We start from the raw sequence: 17,383 nt of genomic DNA, 5'->3' as shown, positions 1-17,383 counted from the left end.
CATTAGTACTTAATGCCAGGTCTTATATTCATGTAATTATGTGTCTGTGTTAGGCTGGTATGCCCCCAATAATGTTACATTCTAATCCCTGAAACCTGTGAATATGTCACCTTACATGGTGTATTAGTTTCCTGTGGTTGTCAAAACAAATGACCACAAACTCAAGGGCTTACAACAGCAGGATGTATTCTCTTACAGTTCTGTAGGCTGGAAGTCTGAAATCAGGGTGTCAGGAGGGCCACACTCTGTCTCAAGGCTCCAGGGAAGAATCCTTATTTGTCTGTTCCTAGCTTCTGGGGACTCCCAGTCATCCTTGGTGACGTTCCTTGGTTTATAGCTGTCTCACTCCAATCTCTGCCTCTATTTCCATGTGGCTGCCTTCTTTTTGTCTCTGTGCATCCACATTTCCCTCTCCTTTCTCTTAAGGACAGCAGCCTCTGGATTTAGGGCCCACTCTTAATCTAGGACTACTTCAACTTGTGATCATTAACTGATGACATGTGAGATTCCAGGAAGACATGAATTTTGGGTGGGGTCACTATTCCATCAAAAAGGAAGTTTTGCAAATGTGATTCAATTAAGGATTTTGAGTTGAGGAGATTATTCTGGGTTAACCAGGTAGCCCCTAAATGTAACAAGTGTTTTGATAAGAATGAGGTTGAGAGAGACTTGATTGCAGTAGAGAAGAAGATGTTGTGACCACAGAAGCAGAGGCTTGAGTTATGTATTCAAGAGCCAAGGAATGCCAGCAGCAACCAGAAACTGGAAGAGGCAATGAATGGGAACTCTCTTGGAGCCTCCAGAAGAAATCAGCCCTGCCAATACCTTGATTTTATTCCCTCAAGACGCATTTTGGACTTCTGACCTCCAGAATTATATTAAATCTCTGTTTTTTTTTTAAACTACTGCATTTGTGGTAATGTGTGACAGTAGCAGTAGGAAGCTAATACAATTTTCATTTCTTTCTAAAGCATCTTGGACCACATTGGTATAGAAAATAATCTCCTTTTTGAGGATATGGGTCAGCATCTCCAAGCTTTGCTTGAGGAATGACCTCCAAAGAGTGGCTTCTGCTTTTGTGCCACCTTTTAGAATTAGATCTATCTCAGGATCCAGGAGCCGGGCTGACATCACACAGTCCTTTCTCCAGGGCCACAAGTGAAATGCAGCTTAGCTCATGATTTATCAGTCTATGTCAGATAAATCCAGAATCACTGCCGCTAAGAATTCTACATTATAGAAGTTACTTCTAGTATTACCACTGGAACCTACGAATTAAAAAGAAATGAGTTCAAGAATAAGGCTTGAACAACTGAATAATATAAGTTTTTACTAAACATTCTTGTGTGCTTTTCCTAGTCTATCAAGTACATTTGAACATATTTAATTGGATTTTTGGAATAATACTGCATTATTTGTTGATGTTTATTTAAACAAATACTTTCTTTTTAAAGGACTTTACCATCAAACAAATCTAATTAAAATTAAATTTTTAGTTAAGATTTTTTGACCCATGAGGAAGCTCCCCAACCTCCCTGAGGGATAACAGCACATAATTCAGCAAGCTGGTACAGCACCTAAATAAGAATGTGTAACGTTAAATTCCATTTACCTTTCTATACCTTTGTTGGTAAGAGGAGAATTATTATATTCATTTTCCTGAAGAAAACAGGGCTAGTAAAGTGGAGTCATTTATCCAATATCTCAGCTATTTACTTATTGTATCACCTTTTGGGAATCTACACTATGATGTTTTAGGCATTGTGCTAAGCCCTTGTAATTTAAAGATGAATGAGACTCATCATCTTTGCCTTTAAGGGTGTCGTGGTGGACTAGGTAAACAAGCTAGGCAACAAATAATACATTCGGAGAGAGGTTCAATTAGTAGGATATACACATGGGAAGCTCCAGGGGTCAGGGCCAACAGCAGTGAATGCAGTGGTTCTGGACCCTGGCAGCAGTCTAGAATCATCCTCATGAGTTTTTTTTTTTTAATTTAGAAATATTTACACGTGTACAGTCCAACCATGTTATACAATCAATGGCTCATAATATCATTACATAGTTGTATATTTGTCACCATGATCATTTTCAGAACATTTGTAATACTCCAGAAAAAGAAACAAGAAGAAAAAGAAGAACTCATGCATCCCATACCCCTAACCCCTCCCTCTCATTGACGTATAGTATTTCAATCTACCCAATTTTTACCCTTTATCTCCCCCATTAGATATATGCGTATATATATGCATATATAATATATAATATATAATATATACAGATAGATATATATAGATATATATTGCTCATCTGTCCATACCCTGAATGAAAGGAGCATCAAAAACAAAATTTTCACAATCACATGTTCAGACTATAAAAGCTTTATGGTTATATAGTCTTCTTCAAGAATCAAGGCTACCGGAATGGCCCAACAGTTTCAGGTACTTCCCTCCAGCCATTCCAATACGCCATAAACTCAAAAAGGATGCCTAAACAATGTATAAGAATAACCTTTAGGATAATCTTTCAATTCTGTTTGAAATCTCTCAACCACTGAGACTTTATTTTGTCTCATTTCTCTCTTCCTCCTTTTGGTCAAGAAGTTTCTCAGCCTATGATGCTGAGCCCATGAGCTTCTAAAAAATATTCACGTGCAGATCCTCCCCAAACCAAGTGAATGACTAGCTGGTAAAAGTTGGAATCTGTTGGGAAGTTAGACAAGGGGGAGAAGGATGTAACACACTGGGAATCTGTGCATATGTTCAGCTTCAAGGACCAGCAAGTAGGGTGTGCTGACCTAATGTGGGATGCATGGTCCATGTAGCCCACACTGGATCAGCAGTAGGGCATATTGGAGGGAACACTGGAGGGAACAGGAGTATGTGGAAGCATACAGGGAATGGGTGGGCTACTATTTGCATTGTACCACATGCTGTGCTGGACTCCTTAGACATGCTTATGTAGTGCTGTACTAACTTGCTGAATTATGTGTCATTATTCTAAGGGAGATCAGCGAGCTTCCTTGGGGTCACAAAGCTGGTAAGTATTCACACCTCATCCAACATTCTTTCCATTTACTGGGCTGCCCTGTATCACAGAGGCATGGCTAGAGGTCAATGTGCTAAAGACTGGAAGACATACCAAACTCTAGGCTTTGAAAGAACATTGATGTTTGAGTTGAGTCTGGAAGGAGGACTAGCAGTTCACCAGGTGGGAATGGGAAAGGAGAGGAGATAGCATTCAAGAAAAACACAACCAGTGGATGGGTTCAGAAGAATGGCACGATATGACTCAAGTAATCTAATAAATCTCAAGCATGTGCATGTTGGGGAGAGGAACATCAAAATCTATTTGAAGAATTACTAATCAAAGTGTTAATAACGGTATGTTAAGATTCTAATTGCTCTTACTTTAGGCTCAACAGAAGTGTCTTATTGGATCGTTGTTGTGCTCTACCACTTATAATGAAATGTGTGGGTGTAAATGCTACATTTTGACATCAGGCTGGTTATTGAATTTTTCCCTATCACTTACCGTGTAGGCTTTCCAGCTTGTATAGACACATAACCGGGTGGTAGTGGAATCAATTCTTTATCTTTACAATACACTTAGAGACCTGTTCTTTTAGCTGCTTTAGAATATATTAGGGAAAATTGCAAATATGATTACCTTGAGAGATGTTCTATTTAATTGCATTTTTGTCTGTCATTTCTTTTGTCCACTTTCAATAGTTATGCTGATATGGGTTAAAGTTTTTGCAAGGAGAAAATTTATGCATTTAGGAAAGTAAATTCTGTCTTTCAATGAATAACTATTTTGTTTCTGTTAGGAAAATATGAGCAAATCTTAAATTCTCTCTGGTTCCAGCTAACTCTGCCAATTCAGAGTATCTATAGTCATTTTTTAATCCATGTATACACAAAAGTCTTTACAAATATACTTATATCCCATGCAGTGGACATCAGTTTCTTGTTAAGATAATAACCTTTCAGCAGGGTAGTCTCTCCCTGATGGCCCGGTCAATATATTTATAGAATGTAATTAAACCATATCACTTTCATGACAGGAAATTGATGACCTTTTAATTATTTCAAGATAACTGAATATGCAATCATTTTCTCCTTTAACTGGGTGAGAACAGTGTATTTTGAATAAATTGAAAGCAGAATATAAACACTTGTTTAGTTCATGTGCTGTACTTTGCGCTCTCCTGCCATAAAACTTTAATTTCTAGACTGTTTTCTGGGAAAATGATTTAGGAAAGCCATTGTTAGATACAAAAGATTAATATGTAGTAAGCAATTCTTAAGAAGAAGTTGGTGATTATTGGAATTAAGAAAGATCTATAAATATTACCATGGAATTTTATATATGTGAATAAACTTGCAATATTTTTTCAAGAATGCCTGGGAGGGAAATACATGACAAAGTGGCTTTTTAAAAGAGTTAAAGTAACTCTGTTATAAACCCATACTTGGAGAACAGAGATAATGCCTATGACAGTAAATTGTTACAAGAGACCTTTTATTGCATGTCATTTTGGGTGACATGGTCTTATCTATCATTACAGGGTTCTCATGTTATCTAAACCAAGGCGCAGAACCCCATGTTTGATAGGTGGGAGTGTTCTTGTGAGGATAATATTTCATTCAAATCACAATGATATAAGTCAGTGGAACGACTTGGCTTTTGTAGCTCTAGGGTGGCAGATTGTCCCCTTTAAAATGCATTTTTACACTTCCCATGAATAAGAAAATTTTTGGTGTCTACACTATGTATTCGGTTTATTAAAAAAAAAAAATCTATCCAAATGGAAGCATTGTGTTTGCAGTCTGGTGGGGTGAAGACTGTACTGTCTTTAAGCAATAAATGTGGGAACTACTCTTCTCTTACCACTTCCATTAAGAGAAAAAAGAATTTGTGCTACTATGTGAAAAATTAACTGCTGAATCTTCAACCAAAATTCCAGTCAGAAAAACTAATAGGGAGTGGAACTATTTCTAGAAAAATCCTTGGGTGAGTGGTGTTGATTTATAACTGAACAAATTAAATGTGCAAGTCATGCTCAGAAGCAGCTCTTGACTGGATATATTTTATAAGTAAATTAATATGGTGACTTGCACAGGCTATATTTAAAATTTTTCTTTCTTTAAAAATATTGCAAGCATGTTCTTAAACATTTCTTAAATCAGGACTTTTCTTTAGAAAACAGCTTGGGATTTTATGTACCTTTTCTTTAATTTTGAGCAGAGCGTTAGGAGTTTTTGACTGTTAAGACAATGTAATAGAGTTCCCTGATTTAGTATTATTATGATGTGTGTGCTGATTTGGAGTATAAGCCCCTTGTACTAGAGAAAATACATGCAAGTTGCTCTCATGATCCTGCAAAACTGGAGCTGGTGAGGGTAGAGTGGGAAATACAACGCAGAGTCCTTCCCCTTTAGACTCTGCAAGAACCGGAACATAAGTACTTGAAAGCAGGGGTAGATCAGATTTTTAAGAAAAATTATGACAATGCTCAGCACTCAGTACATGTATGGGAAGTCTTCAGTTAAATACTTGTCTGCTTTATTTTTTCAATAAATCTTTATTGATGCTTGACACTAAGCATTGGGGTTCAAAGTTGGTTGAAAGATGATTTCTGTTTCTAAGAATCTGACAGTTGAATGGAAGAGATTTATTTACTATCTAATGAAGTGTGAATAACAATGAAATTTTTTTTTTTTTTTTTAACATGGGCAGGCACGGGGAATTGAACCCAGGTCTCCGGCATGACAGGTGAGAATTCTGCCACTGAGTCACCATCGCACCCCCCAACGATGAAAATTTATATATTGGATGACTGGAAAGGAAACCATTCATCCTGTTTGAGAACAAAAGACAAATTTTCACATAGCAGGTGATATTTGAATAGGTCTTGAACTTACAATGATATTTATAAAGAAACAGCAAAAGCAGTTATGTTTCATTCACGCTGTTTTGACTTGCTTCCTTGAGTCACTATGAATCTCTCCTGTGTTATTCTATCACCCATATTTTTAGCAGATGGCAGTTTCTCTTCAATTTTCGTTCATGAAAGTATGTGAGTTCAAAAGTTTAAAATTTACTGGCATTAAGATACCTGCAACAGTGAGGGAAACACAGGAGTTTTTTCCTTTTTCAAACTTTCTATTTTCCATTGCTCATAGCTTCTAAGTAGCCAATTGGGGTAAAGTTAAGAAACACCAATCAGTAGGAACACAAGCTAAAACTGATTGATACATCGCTTTATTCTGAGCTGTAAATTTCATGATTAAAAAAATCATTTCCTGTGACCTTATTTCCCATGTAGATAGATCAAATACCTGAATTGACTTAGAGCCTTAAAGCCTTAATCTTTTTCCATTTTCCACTGTAAAACTGCCTGAATCTGACATCTTTTTAAGTGCAGTTGAAATTGTTTTTACTTGTGATGTCAAAATTCAGGTACCGACCAAATTGATGATAAGTAATATTTATCTTTAATTCTGCACTTTCTAAGATGTCTTCTTTTAAGGAGGAATAGAAGTCCATTTTGCGTCTTTCTAGAGTTTAAAACAGTCACTTATTATGATATTCCCTGTTGAGTACTTAAACCCAAAAGTCACTGATGACTGAAGCGATAAGAGAAAAAGCCATTGCAAACCTTCAGCCAGATAATGAGTCTGCATTCAATGACTTGATTAATAGGCTAGCCAACTCGTTTTCTATGCTCCTAACTGCCCTATCTCTCCCGATGGGTTGTCAGGGACCCCCACCTGTTTCTCACCATCCCCTACACATCATCAGCTTGTGTGTGTGGTCTCCTGACTGTTTTCTCAAACTGCTTTCTCAAATACCTGCCATAGCCCATTTTGAATATGTTGTTTTTGCCATTTACTAATGCTTCATTCAAACCATTGCAATGAGCATCCGCTGTGTCCCAAATACTATTCTAGGCTAAAGCAGTACGAAATCAGACTGGATTTCTGTCTTGTAGAAACAGTATAAAAAAGTAGACCAAAATGAACAAGGTAATTTTGGGTCGCAGTAAGTAGAATGAAATAAATAAAATAGAGTGCTGTTATAAAAGAAAGGAGGGGACAGGGCAGTAGGCTCAGGGTTTGCTTTGGACTGAGTGGTCAGAGAAGGCCTGTCTGAGATGGTGATAAGAAGCCAGCAAAGTTCTGGGCAAAGAGCATTCCAGACAGAGGGAAGTGTGGGGGTAAAAGTCCCAAAGGCATCTGGAGAAAAAGGAAGAATGTCAGTGGGTTGAAACCTAAAAGGAAACAGATAGAAGATGCAAAGTGAGGTAGAAAGAGCTAGGTCTTAGTGGTTTGCTGAAGGATTTGGGATTTTATTCTGAGAGTGATGGGCCACCCTTGGAGGTTTTAAGCAGGAGCAAGACAGCATTTGTTTGAAGACTTGGACTGCTCTGTGGGGAATGGACTATAGAGTGGAAAGAAGAGAAGCTGTGAGACCAGTTGGGAGACCTTAACAGGGGTCCAGGGGAGGGATGACAGTTGTTTAGACAGGGAGAAGTACAGTGGAGGGGAGGGAAAGTGAACTGGCAAAGAATGGCCCTTGGGGTTAGAGTTGACAGGACCTGCTGATGGTTAGTCGAGGATGGAGGCAAAGGAAGGAAGCGAGGTCATGCCCAGAGATTAGTTGGAAATAAGGGGCCTGAGGGAAAGCATGTTGTGAGTAGAAATCAAGATTTTCTTTTGAAATTAAATTTGAGAATATTTAATAAGCATGCGAGTGCAAATATCAAATAGAGTGTTTGATTTACAGTCTAGAGCTAAGGAACTGAAGCTAAACAATTGGAGGTCATTAGCATATAGATAGTGTTTAAGGTCAAGGCATGAGATGGGACTTCCCAGGGCTAAAATGTAGAGGAAATAATTATAGAAATTAAAAAGTACTTAGAGCTGAACCTTCACAAAAATACCGTATAACATAACTTGTGGAATGCAGCTAAAGTGGTTTATTCCTACAACAATGTAACTTAAACAATGTTATCTCAAGAACAAATAGAAAACTTGAAAAATTATGTAAATATTAAAGAAGTCAGTGTTAAAAATCTTCCCACTAGCTAAAGATTCAAGTTATTTGAAGAGCTTATTGGCAAGTTCTACAGATAATTCTAATTTTACATAAATTCTCCCAGAGTATGAAAACAGTTTTTGAAATTAACATAAACTTGGTACCAAGCCTGACAAGTATGAGAAAAGAAAGTTACAACCAAACTCTCTCAGGAACATAGATGTCAAAATTATGCGTCACTTACCATTTCTGAATAATGGCAGTTTTGTTTCTTTCATTCTAATTCTTATACATTTAGTTTATTTTTCTTGTACTTGCTAGAGCGTCTACTAAAATGCTGATAGAAATTATAATAGCATCATCTAAATCTCAGTTCCAATTCCCCAAGGAAGCTTTCAATCTTTCACCATTATGTGATAAATGCCATAGATTTTCTTTACAGGTTAAGGAAGTTCTCTTCCATTCCGAGTTTGCTAAAAGTTTTTAACTTGAGTAAATGTTGAATTTTATCTAATTATTTCTTCTGCATCCATTGAAAGAATCATATGGTGATTTCACCTTTAATGCGGCTAATTATATCAACTTATTTTTAGATATTAATCTAAATATTAATGCATTCCTGGGAAAACCCCAAATTTTTCATAATGAATTTTCCTTTTCTATATATTGCTATGTTCAGTTTGCAAATAATATGTTCAGGATTTTGTATCTAATAAGTGAGTTTGTTCTATAATTTTCTATCTTAATGCTCTCTCAGATTTTGGCATTGAGATTAAGTTTGCCTTTCCCTATTCCCTGGAAGGTTTTGTGTATGATTGGTCTTATTTCTCTGTGAGTATTTCAAAGAAGTCACAGGTGAAGTCACTTGGGCCTAAAATTTCTTTGTGGGAAGGTTTTGTATTTACAGATCCAATTTCTATAATAAGTGTAGGAAAATTGTATTTTCTTTTTCTTCCTATGTCAGTTTTGGTAAGATGTTCTGCTCAAGGAATTTGTTCATTTCATCTGAATTGTCAAATTTATTGATATAAAATTCCTCATAATATCTTTTTTCCATTTTAATTTGTATTTTGAAGAAGAGAGGACCACTATACAGAGGGAATAACACATGCAAAGGCCTGGTGGTAAATGGGAGTATAACTATTGGGAAACTTAAATCAACTGTGTAAATCTAAACACAAGCTGCATGTGTACTATAAGATGTAAAAAAAAAAAAAAAAAGTAAAGAAAAATGACAACAAAAACAAAAATTATGGTCCTTGTCCTAATAAAGTTTATGGTCTATTGCATTGAGACAAGGTTTACACAAATTTAAATTTTAAGAGAATAAAACTAAAGCCAAATTTTTAGCAAGTATTATATGATAGACATCAGATTTCATATAAGAATGTCAACGGAAATGCAAAATTGGTGGGGGGTTTAATTAATATATTTCAATTGTTGAGAATGTGAATATTTATATCTTATACATTTCCAGTTCAAACATTCTTTTGAAAAATAAGCAATGTTTTCCTCTCTCAAGAAAATTAAATAGGATTTCACAAACTTTTAGAAGAACATGCATGTTTCACTCACTGATGTATTATCCTTTTGGCCAATGAACCTCCTGTTTCTGTTCAATTTTCTCAAAGTTGAACATTTTGTCCTTCTGTTCTGAACACTAAATTAATAGTTTACTATTTAAATAGAATGATTTTCACCTGCATATTTAGCACAAATCAATTAAATTATATAGGAATATTGGTGTTTTAGAGATGAAAAGTTCTCTAGGTATGCCAATGTTAGGGAAGTGATCCCCTAATGAATACTGTACATTCACCTAAGTTTACCAGATAAAAGAAAATGATCTATTTAACTAAAATAGTTAGCTTTATTTTAAAGTTGGCTGGCTTGTGCATGTAAGATTAAAATAGAAAGCTTATTTAACTGAGGGATTTTTTTTTTTCAGTTTATGGGAAGTTTGCATAACAGTTTTGGCTTGCTTTAAAAAATGGTGAGATACAAGGATATTCCTGAGCCTTTCTTACACTAAACAGTTAGAAATGAGTAGTTAGACCCCTTGTTTGGTTCCCTGGAAAAGCATCTGTGTAGGAGATAAGGGAAAGAAGCTATGCTTGGAAGATGATTAGAGATTTTGGAGAAGTTCACTTTGTGAAGTAGACTCTGTTTCGAGGGAATAGCTTGTCCCAGACAAATGTCCGGAGGAAGCCAAGCCTTCTGTTGGGACCCCTCCCTCGTTGCTCTGTGTCCTGAACTCCACCATTAGCGGCTATCTTCAAAGCTCAACAAAAATAATTGTCACCTCGAATAAACAATCATTCAAGAATGAACCAAAATGAAGACATTTCCAGACACATACTAGATTAATTTACTACTTATAGACCCTCACTAAAATAATACTTCATGAATATATTTAGGAAGAGGAAAATTGAAGCCTGTAGGAAGATGTGGAATACAATGGAAGCTTTGTAAATGAAGTTGGAAAATGTACAGGCAGGTGACAAAGGGCCATCCATTTGGGATTTCAACTTAATTTTTATATCAAAGGCTACTGGATGCATTTAAGCATGGGAGAAATAGTCCCATTGCCTGTTGAATAATGGATAAGAAGCAGAAAGACCAGGTTAAAGGATGTAGAGGTAATCCATGCCAGAAACAATGAGGACTTCTCCCAGACTGTGGAGATGGATTCTAGAGATAAAGAAATCAAGGCCTGACAAGGTCATTGGGTGTGAGTGGTAAGGCTATAGTCATGGTGAAGGATGACTCAAGTTTTTGCCTTCAATCCCAGGTAGTATCATTCACTGGATTAGGAAGAAGAAAGAGTTTCGAAGAAACAATGCAGTTTTGAATATATTGAATTTTGATGGAGCTAAGTGGAAATGGAGCGCCATAAAACAGCAACAACTTAATTATATTAGATGTTTAAATTTTTTTTTTCAATCTAATGGTTATATGGTACTCTCTTTCTCTCTTAAATTGTATTCTACTGATTGCTAGTGAGGTTCATAATTTTTTATTTGTTAGGCATTCTGGTTCCCTTTTTTTGTGAATTGTCCATGAATTGTCTTTGGGAAACAGTTGGGTTTATCCAACCACCATTTCCCTCCTTTCTTTCTCATTGTTAAGTATTCTGCTTTGGTTGGTTAAGGCATGAGGTGGCAATGAATTAAGAAGGATGGGTGGCTAATAAATCCCAGAGTGATTTAAACAGTGAATAAAAAAGTATTTGTAAAGTCCCCTTTGGGGAATGGTGAGAAAGAGGGAAAATTCAACTTCCCCAAGTTGAATTCTTGATATTCTCACAAGCAGTGTGGACAAGTAAAGCTACAAGCTGAACTCCCAATCTTGGGGTTTGTTCATATGAAACTTAACCCCACAAAGGATAGGACAAGCCTACTTAAAATTAAGCCTAAGTGTCACCACTAGGAGAACCTCTTTGTTGCTCCGATATGGCCTGTCTCTCTAGCCAACACAACAAGCAAACTCACCACCCTCCCCCTGTCTGTGTGGGACATGACTCCCAGGGGTGTGGACCTTCCTGGCAACATGGGACAGAAATCCTGGAATGAGCTGAGACTCAGCATCAAGGGATTGAGAAAACCCCTAGAATGAGTTGAGACTCAGCATCAGGGGATTGAGAAAACCTTCTCGACCAAAAGCGGGGAGAGTGAAATGAGACAAAATAAAGTGTCAATGGCTGAGAGATTCCAAACAGAGTCAAGAGGTTATCCTGGAGGTTATTCTTACGCATTAAATAGACATCACCTTGTTAGTCAAGATGTAGTGGAGAAGCTGGAGGGAACTGCCTGAAAATGTGAAGCTGTGTTCCAGTAGCCATGTTTCTTGAAGATGATTGTATAATGATATAGCTTTCACAATGTGACTGTGTGATTGTGAAAACCTTGTGTCTGATGCTCCTTTTATCTACCTTATCAACAGACGAGTAAAACATATGGAATAAAGATGAATAATAGGGGGAACAAATGTTAAAATAAATTTAGATCAAAATGCTGGTGATCATTGAGGGGGAGGAGTGGGGGTTATGGTATATATGAATTTTTTTTCTGTTTTCTTTTTATTTCTTTTTCTGAATAGATGCAAATATTCCAAGAAGTGATCATGATGACGAATATGCAACTATGTGATGATATTGTGAATTACTGATTATATATGTAGAATGGAAAGATCAAAAGTTAGGAATGTTTGCGTTTGTTTGGTGTTTTTTTGGTATTTAAAAAAAAAATTAAAAAATTAAAAAAAAAAAGAAGGATGGGTGGATCTTCCTTCAATTCCAGCAGGTAAACAATGACTGGCAGTCATCTGATCCATTTCTGAACAATAGGAGGTAAAGGAAAGGTCTCCTTTGTAGTTGTTGGTGCTGCTCATGTCTCCCCCCATGTTTGGCTTATAGATTACACTCTGTTCATGTCTTGGATCATACAGAAATCTTAAGGTAGTAAATAAATCACTCTTTGCTTTATTGCCAGTTCTGTGCCTTGGTTTAGAAATTATCTCTCATTCTAAAAAGTTGTAAAAATATTATCTTTTCTTATTTTGAGTATCCACCTGGAGTTTATTTTTGTATCTGGCTTGAGATAAAGGTATTTTTTCATGTGGACAGTCACTCAGCCTAGAAGCATCGTTTGAATTGTTCATTCTTTCCTTACTGGTTTATATTACCACCTCCAATTTATATGAACAGCATGTGTGTGTTGGTCTGTTGCAAATCTCCCTAATCTGTTCCTTTGGGCTACATCTCTATCTTTACCCTTTGCTCTTGCTTTTCTATTAATCTGTATGTTTTCTTGAATTTTTTATAGTGTAAAAATAATTACAATTTTCTGTCTTCCTTTCCAATGCTTCTATACATTATTTCATTTTCATGCCTTATTTTGCTGGCTAGGATCTCTGGTACAATGCTGAAAAAAAAAACGAAACAAAGCAAAATAGTGAGAATTGGAATTCTTGTCTTGTTCCTGACTCATTTGTTACCTAAAAGGAAAGGTATGATTTAGGCAGACGCCATTTATCAAGTTAAGGGAACTCCTATCCTTAATTTGCTTAAGATGTTTGTTTTGTTATCATGAAAGGTGTTGAATTTTATCTTTTTTTCTACATAACTTTTCTCCTACAATGTGCTGTCAATTATATTTACAGTTTTTTAATGTCAAACTTATTTTTTATTAGCGAGATAAACTATAAGTGGCTGTTTCAGTTGGCTAAATGCTGCTGGAATGCAATCTACCAGAAATGGAATGGCTTTTAAATAGGGAATTTATTACGTTACAAGTTTACAGTTCTATGGCCATAAAAATGTCCAAACTAAGGCATCCCTAGAAGGATACTTTGACTCAAGAAAGGCCAGTGGCATGGGACACCTCTGCCAGCTGGGAAGGCGTGTGTCTGGCCTCTGGTGATCTTTGTTCCAGTTCTGTTGGTTCCAGCTCCTAATTCCAGTGGTTTCTTCTCTAAGCATCTGTGGGCCTTCAGTTAGCTCCTCCGGGATATAACTCTGCGTTCTGGCTTGCTTACCATCTCATGGGAAGGTTCATGGTGACTTCTCCTGGGCTCTGCATCTCCAAATGCCCGTGTCTAGGCAACTGTTGGCTCTGTCGGCACTCCAAACCTCTCCGAGTGTCTCTGTCAGCTCCGAGCTGTCTCCAAAATGTTTCTTCTTTTAAAGGACTCCAATAAATTAATCAAGACCACCTTGTATGGGTGGAGTCACATCTCCATCCAGTCAAACGATCACACCCACAATTGGGTGTGTCACATCTGCATGGAAACAATCTGATCAAAATTTCCACCCCACAACACTAAATCAGGATTAAAAGACACATGGCTGCCCCCACAAAATTGGATCAGGAAAAAAAGACATGGCTCTTCTCGGTTGCAAATCAGCTTCAAACTGGCAAGTGACCATGGCATGTTTCTTTCATCATATCTGCTGGATGTAGTTTACTATTTATTTAGGATTTTTGCATTTATGATCATAAGATAGATAGGTCTGTAACACTTTCACTTTTAATGTTCTTGTCCAGTTTTGGTGCCTGGGTTATATCAGTCTCATAAAATGAAGTGGGGGTGCTCCTTCAGTTTCTATTCCCTTGTCTAATTTGTATAAAAGAGGATGATTAGTAGAATATACCTGCGAAATCATCTGGATTTTCACAGTATATTATTAACACTAAGGTCACTCCAGGTAAAAGAGAGTGCGTTATTGATGGCTGAGACTTTGTCCGCAACCACCAGCTAGTTTTCTGTCCTGAGAATCTAGGCTGGAGTTAAGAGGAATCCACACATCCTCCTTTTACCTGATCTGGAGGTTCTATTGGCTCCATTCACCCTGTCCAGCCCAGTCACACAGTAGTCCCTGGACCATCTCACTGTTCTGGCTGAAAGAATTTCAAGAAACAGAAACGGTCCAAGAGGGAGAGACCCTAAAAGAAGTATGCAGAAGTAAGAGCTTTTACATTCTTTGCTCTTCTCATCCCTGTGGAGAAAGCAGAGACTCCTACTGTAGTTAGAATTTATAGTTATCATGCTGACTATAACCTTGTTTTAATTTCTCCCTGGGCTCCTACTTGCAGAGAATTACAGCCTTTAGAAAAAACTAAGTCATGTATTTATTTTTTATCTTAAAAAAATCTGTGCCAGGGGAAAGAGAATTGGAGTTCCTCAAGGGCATCACCTTCTTTAACCCTGTTTGACTTCCCAGCACCGACCACAATGCTGAGTGTATAACAGGCACTCAATAAGTGACTGTATTTGAAGATGTTTATTCTTGTCCAAATAACCTACAAAATCAGCGTCAAAAGCAATCCAGGCAATCAATATTCTACTGCAAGAAGAAAAGCTCATTTTATTTCTGTTTGAAATAAAAAAGTTCTTAAATAAAATATTGACGGCAAACTGAAGTGTTTTAGGACATTGTTAGTATTTACCATTTTATCACTAAAATGAGTATGTTTCTAATATCAAAATGCTCTCATACATAGAAGTTTGCTTGTATCCTCTGCCTGCATTTCTTATCTTGGCCTTTTGGTGTCATTCTGAGATTAATCTGAAAGACATACCAAACAAGGGTGAAGTTATTTCCCCTGCTTTGGGTTTTTTTTGAAAGCAAAAGTTATCATACCTATAATGGAGTTTACCAACATGACCTATTCAATGTCATTATAACCAATACACGATGGCAGAAATGTAAATATAATATAAAGAACCAGTAATAGTAAAATAAGCCATTACTTTTAAAGGTAGTCTAGTAAGAGCTTTTACTAGAATAACTTCTGTTATTATATATGAGAACTTTTACTGGAAGCAAAACTGAATTTCTTCAAGCTGTGCTGAGGCTAGATCCACTTTCAATGACCTGTAAAATGAAGGTAACTGCTCTCCACGGCGCTGCAGAGAACTGATGAACTTCTTAGTAGTTGTTTTTTCTGTTAGTAGTTGCACAGGGAAAGGTTTGCTCTTTTGTCCTTCGATATAAGAGTATGTCACTCTTTGGACTTCAAACATACTGCCATTCTCAGTTAGAGCCACATGCTCCCCCTTCCCCCTCAGCCTCCATAAGATAACACATCTCAATAACTTTTCTTCTTTCCACCATTAATTTAATTTTTTTCCTCCATTTGTCATTTTAGCAGAAGCACTTGAAATGGACTTTTTGTGCTATAACAAATAAGTGAATAAACAAACAAGAAAAATAAACATTAACCTACGGTTCCATAAGTAAGAAGCAAAAGTTATGAATTCACTTATGTATTGGCTGTTATTGTATGAATTGGGAGTTCCTAGATGCTCAGTCTTTTAGGCTGCATTTGTTCTCAGCTGAAGGAGCTACCCAGGCCACAAGGATCTTTGAACAACTTCACTTTCTGAAAGAATCAGGGTATTAACTCTGTAATCCCTGGCTATACATACTGAAAGGGGAAGACTGTGGTTCAAAGTCAAGTTTTGCAGCCAGAGAAACACTAATAGTGAATCATTTCTCAAAATATTCCATTTTAATTATGATCCTATCTAAACAATATAGTGAAGTCAACTTTAAAATAAATTTTCTTAGAAAGCATCTATTATCATTTAGATCAAGTTAAAATTCAATCCTTCAGTTAGTCTTTTTCCATGATGGGATGGTAAGAATTGTGACAGTTCTGAGCTCTCTGCCATACTTACAAGCTAGTAATTTGACCTGCCAAAATTTCATGGAGCTGTCAGAAGATATGAGATCCCCAGGTCAGAGACAAAGGACTTGACCACCTATGGCACAGCAAGTAATAAGAACATCAGCATATTTGTGTTGGCTCCCCTCGTCCCCAGGTACCATGGGTGTGGTGCACATGGGCCTAGATTTTTGCCTGCACACTCAGTGGATTGGAACCCTGCACTTAGAGAATCCAAATAATGGGGAGTAAGTATGTTTGTCTCCAGAGTGAGACATAATCTTTATCTTCCAAGACTCTTCTCTATACAAAAATCCTTGGAAAGATAGAGCTGAGCAAAGGATGGTCAGTACCTCATTTACAAAATGTGTTTCTGGGAGCTGTACTACCCATGGAAGAGAGAGCTGTGCAGTTTTCTTGCAATTTCATTCATTTTTGTCTGAGAGCTGCTTCAGGGGAGTGACTCTCTAGTTCTTCCAGCCTCCTCTTCACAGGTGGAGAGAAATCCATGGGGGGAGGCTGGTTGAGAGTTGTAGGTGCTTACAGAAGGTGTAGTCATGGACACTGGTGCAAACTTAATCATGCCTGCCCCCCTCCCCACTTTTAATGCGACTCCCTCCCAATGTTTTTTTCCTTTCAATCCACTCTCCAATTGTTAGGTCTGCTAGATACCCGCATAGGCCTTTAATGTCTTGGTGGTGGTATTTGCCATTAAAGACTTTCCTCTTGTCAGTTCTCTCAACCAACTTATTGCTAAGTAGCATGCCTGTGAGAGGGTGGGAAAGGGAAAGAGCAAAACATGAATTCAAAGAAGTCGATTTAGCTACTTATTAACACTTTGGAAATATGAAGAGGAATAGGTGGGAACTAATAGCTCAAATCTGTGTTTCAAAATAACTGTGTCTTTTGTTCCTGATCTCTGTGACCCCCAGCCTTGGAAAATCAAGAGTTGGTCCTCAATCAGAGAGTGTGCCAATGATTATTTTAAGAAAAAAAAAATCAAGGAAATGTAAAGCGCAAGTCTTTCATCACCTTTTCACCACGATTAGATTTATTTGCTCCCCCTTTGGGGGCCCTCTTCTCTTTCAAGCTCTCCAGCTGCTTTAGGATCAAGGATGACAAATGAAATCTAGCTCCTGCTTTTAAGAAAATGAGACAAAGTGCATGCCATA

The 17,383-nt window shown here is 37.1% G+C and overlaps 1 long non-coding RNA gene across 1 annotated transcript in view; it reads left to right on the top strand.

Moving 5' to 3' along the window:
* The first annotated feature begins 3,018 nt into the window (after positions 1-3,018).
* Positions 3,019-17,383, top strand: part of LOC143648075 (uncharacterized) — a 31,725-nt gene continuing 17,360 nt past the window's right edge. Inside the window, exons 1-2 of the long non-coding RNA XR_013158345.1 lie at positions 3,019-3,039; positions 5,743-5,778. This is a non-coding gene — a long non-coding RNA (uncharacterized LOC143648075). The remainder of the gene's footprint in view (positions 3,040-5,742; positions 5,779-17,383) is intronic.

Source organism: Tamandua tetradactyla, chromosome 10 (assembly GCF_023851605.1).
Source record: "Tamandua tetradactyla isolate mTamTet1 chromosome 10, mTamTet1.pri, whole genome shotgun sequence".
In the NCBI taxonomy this organism is placed as follows: domain Eukaryota; kingdom Metazoa; phylum Chordata; class Mammalia; order Pilosa; family Myrmecophagidae; genus Tamandua; species Tamandua tetradactyla.
This window is presented reverse-complemented; position numbering and strand designations above follow the sequence as displayed.